Genomic DNA, 4,677 nt, shown 5'->3' on the forward strand with positions numbered 1-4,677 from the left:
TAACCTAGATCGTCCAAGTGTATGCTAGTTAACCTACATAGTCCAAGTTCCCGTTAGGTAACCTAGATAGTACAAGTCCCCGCAAGGTAACCTCCATAGTCCAAGTGCCCGCTAGGTAACCTAGATATTCCAAGTTTCTGTTAGCTAACCTAGATAATATAAGTGCCCGCTAAGAAATCAAGATAGTCCAAGTTCCCGTTAGGTAACCTAGATAGTCCAAGTGCCCGCTAGGTAACCTAGATAGTCCAAGTGCCCGTTACCTAACCTAGATAATCCAATTGCCCGCTATGCAACATACATAGTCCAAGTGCCCATTGGTTAACCTAGAAGTCCAAGTGCAAGCTAGGTAACCGGGACTGTCCAAGTGCCCGCTAGGTTACCTACATAGTCCAAATGCCCGCTAATTAACCTACATAGTCCAAGTGCCCGCTAGGTAACCTAGATAGTGCAAGTGCCCGCTAGGTAACCTACATAGTCCAAGTGACCGCTAGTTAACCTAGATAGTCCAAGTGCCCGTTCGTTAACCTAAATAGTCCAAGTACCCGCTAGGTAACCTAGACAGTCCAAGTGCCTGCTAGGTAACCTACATAGTCCAAATGCCCGTTCGTTAACCTACATAGTCCAAGGACCCACTATTTAACCTAGATCGTCCAAGTGCCTCGGTTAACCTACATAGTCCAAGTGCCCGCAAGGTAACCTATATAGTCCAAGTTCCAGCTATGTAACCTAGATAGTCCAAGGGCCCGCTAGTTAACCTACATAGTCCAAGTGCCCGCTAGGTAAACTAGATATCCAAGTTCCCGCTAAGGAACCTAAATAGTCCAAGTGCACGCTAGTTAACCCAGATAGTCCAAGTGCCCACTAGTTAACCTAGATAGTCCAAGTGCCGCTAGGTAACCTATATAGTGCAAGTGTCCCCTAGTTAACCTACATAGTCCAAGTGCCCGGTAGTTAACCTACATAGTCCAAGTGCCCGCTAGTTTACCTAGATAGTCCAAGGATGCGCTAGTTAACCTACATAGTCCAAGTGCCCGTTAGTTAACTTACATAGTTCAAGTGTCCGTAAGGAACATATATAGTCCACGTGCCTGCTAGGGAACATACAGAGTCTAAGTGCCCGCTAGGGAACCTACGTAGTCCAAGTGCCCGCTAGGGAATCTACATAGTCCAAGGGCCCGCTAGTTAACGTAGATAGTCCAAGTGCCGCTAGTTAATCTACATAGTTCAAGGGACCGCTAGTTAACCTACGTAGTCCAAGTACCGGCTAGTTAACCTAGATCGTCCAAGTGTCCGCTAGTTAACCTACATAGTACAAGTGCCCGCTAGGGAACCTACATAGTCCAAGTGCCTGCTAGGGAACCTACATAGTCCAAGTGCCCGCTCTGGAACATACATAGTCCAAGTGCCCGCTAGGGAATCTACATAGTCCAAGTGCCCGCTAGTTAACCTACATAGTCCAAGTGCCTCTAGTTAATCTACATAGTCTAAGGGCCCGCAAGTTAACCTACATAGTCCAAGTATCCGCTAGTTAAGCTAGATCGTCCAAGTGCCCGCTAGTTAACCTACATAGTCCAAGGGCCCGCTAGTTAACCTACATAGTCCAAGGGCCCGCTAGTTAACCTACATCGTCCAAGGGCCCGCTAGTTAACCTACGTAGTCCAAGTGCCCCCTAGTTAACCTACATACTCCAAGTGCCCGCTAGGTAACCTAGACAGTTCAAGTGACCACTAGGTTACCTACATAGTCCAAGTGACTGTTCATTTACCTACATAGTCCAAGTGCCCGCTAGGTAACCAATATAGTACAAATGCCCGCTAGGGACCCTAATAGTCCAAATGCCCGCTAGTTTACCTAGATAGTCCAAGTGCTCGCTACTTAACATAGATAGTCCAAGTGCCCGCTAGTTAACCTAGATAGACCAAGTGCCCGCTAGGGAACCTATCTTGTCCAAGTGCCGGATAGGGAACCTACATAGTCCAAGTGCCCGCTAGATAACATAGATAGTCCAAGTACCCGCTAGGAAACGTACATAGTCCAAGTGCCCGCTAGGGAACGTACATAGTCCAAGTGCCCGCTAGGTAACCTAGATAGTCCAAATGCCCGCTAGGGAACCCAAACAGTCCAAGTACCCGTTACGTAACCTAGATAGGCCAAATGCCCTCAAGGGAACCCACATAGTCCAAGTGCCCGCTATTTAACCTACATCATCCAAGGGCCCGCTAGTTAACCTAGCTAGTCCAAGTGCCCGCTAGTTAACCTACATAGTCCAAGTGCCCGCTAGGTAACCTAGACATTTCAAGTGACCACTAGGTTACCTACATAGTCCAAGTGCCCGTTCGTTACCCTACATAGTCCCAGTGTCCGCTAGATAACCTAGATATTCCAAGTTCCTGTTAGCTAACCTAGATAATCCAAGTGCCCGCTAGGTAACCTACATAGTCCTAGTGCCATTTGGTTAACCTAGATTGTCCAAGTGCCTGCTAGGTAACCTACATAGTCCAAGTGCCCACTAGGTAACCTAAATAATCCAAATGCCCACTAGGGAAACTACATAGTCCAAGTGCCCGCTAGTTAACCTAGATAGTCCAAGTGCCCGCTAGTAAACCTAGATAGTATAAGGGCCCGTTAGTTAATCTAGATAATCCAAGTGCCCGCTAGTTAACCTAGATAGTCCAAGTGCCCACTAGTTAACCTAGATCGTCTAAGTGCCCGCTAGTTAACCTAGATAATCCAAGTGCCCGCTAGTTAACCTACATAGTCCAAGGGCCCTCTAGTTAACCTAGATAGTCCAAGTGCCCGCTAGGGGACGTACATAGTCCAAGTGCCCGCTAGGTAACCTAGATAGTCCAAGTGCCCGCCAAGGTATGTACATAGTTCAAGTGCCCCTAGGTAACCTAGATTGTCCAAGTGTCCGCTAGTTAAACTACATAGTCCAAGTGCCCTCTAGGTAACTTAGATTGTCCAAGGTCCTGCTAGTTCACCTACATGGTCCAATACCCGATAGGGAACCTACATATTCCAAGTGCCCGTTAGGGAACCTAGATAGTCCAAGTGCCCGTAGGGAACCTATATAGTCCACGTGCCCGCTAGGGAACCTACATACTCAAAATGCCCGCTAGGGAACCTGCATTGTACAAGTGCCCGCGAATTAACCTAGATAGTCCACGTGCCCGCTAGTTAACCTACATAGTCCAAGTGCCCAATAGTTAACCTACATAGTCCAAGTGCCCAATAGTTAACCTACATAGTCCAAGTGCCTGATAGGGAACCTACATAGTCCAAGTGCCCGCAGAGGAACCTACATAGTCCAAGTGCCCGTTAGGGAACCTAGATAGTCCAAGTGCCCATAGGGAACCTATATAATCCAAGTGCCCGCTAGGGAACCTACATAGTAAAAGTGCCCGCTAGGGAACCTGCTTTGTGCAAGTGCCCGCTAGTTAACCTAGATAGTCCAAGTGCCCGCTAGTTAACTTAGATAGTCGAAGTGCCCAATAGTTAACCTACATAGTCCAAGGTCAGCTAGTTAACCTAGATAGTCCAAGTGCCCGCTAGTTAACCTACATAGTCCAAGTGCCTGCTAGTTAACCTACATAGTCCAAGGCCCCGCTAGTTAACCTAGATATTCCAAGTGCCCGCTAGTTAACCTAGATCGTCCAAGTGTATGCTAGTTAACCTACATAGTCCAAGTTCCCGTTAGGTAACCTAGATAGTACAAGTCCCCGCAAGGTAAGCTCCATAGTCCAAGTGCCCGCTAGGTAACCTAGATATTCCAAGTTTCTGTTAGCTAACCTAGATAATCCAAGTGCCCGCTAGGTAACCTACATAGTCCAAGGGCCATTTCGTTAACCTAGATAGTCCAAGTGCCTGCTAGGTAACCTACATAGTCCAAGGGCCAGCTAGGTAACCTATATAGTCCAAGTGCCCGCTAAGAAATCAAGATAGTCCAAGTGCCCGTTAGGTAACCTAAATAGTCCAAGTTCCCGCTAGGTAACCTAGATAGTCCAAGTGCCCGTTACCTAACCTAGATAATCCAATTGCCCGCTATGCAACATACATAGTCCAAGTGCCCATTGGTTAACCTAGAAGTCCAAGTGCAAGCTAGGTAACCGGGACTGTCCAAGTGCCCGCTAGGTTACCTACATATTCCAAATGCCCGCTAATTAACCTACATATTCCAAGTGCCCTCTAGGTAACCTAGATAGTGCAAGTGCCCGCTAGGTAACCTACATAGTCCAAGTGACCGCTAGTTATCCTAGATAGTCCAAGTGCCCGTTCGTTAACCTAGATAGTCCAAGTACCCGCTAGGTAACCTACATAGTCCAAGTGCCTGCTAGGTAACCTACATAGTCCAAATGCCCGTTCGTTAACCTACATAGTCCAAGGACCCACTATTTAACCTAGATCGTCCAAGTGCCTCGGTTAACCTACATAGTCCAAGTGCCCGCAAGGTAACCTATATAGTCCAAGTTCCAGCTATGTAACCTAGATAGTCTAAGGGCCCGCTAGTTAACCTACATAGTCCAAGGGCCCTCTAGTTAACCTAGATAGTCCAAGTGCCCGCTAGGGGACGTACATAGTCCAAGTGCCCGCTAGGTAACCTAGATAGTCCAAGTGCCCGCCAAGGTATGTACATAGTTCAAGTGCCCGCTAGGTAACCTAGATTGTCCAAGTGTCCGC

Source organism: Tenrec ecaudatus (genome assembly GCF_050624435.1).
Source record: "Tenrec ecaudatus isolate mTenEca1 chromosome 2 unlocalized genomic scaffold, mTenEca1.hap1 SUPER_2_unloc_2, whole genome shotgun sequence".
Classification (NCBI taxonomy): domain Eukaryota; kingdom Metazoa; phylum Chordata; class Mammalia; order Afrosoricida; family Tenrecidae; genus Tenrec; species Tenrec ecaudatus.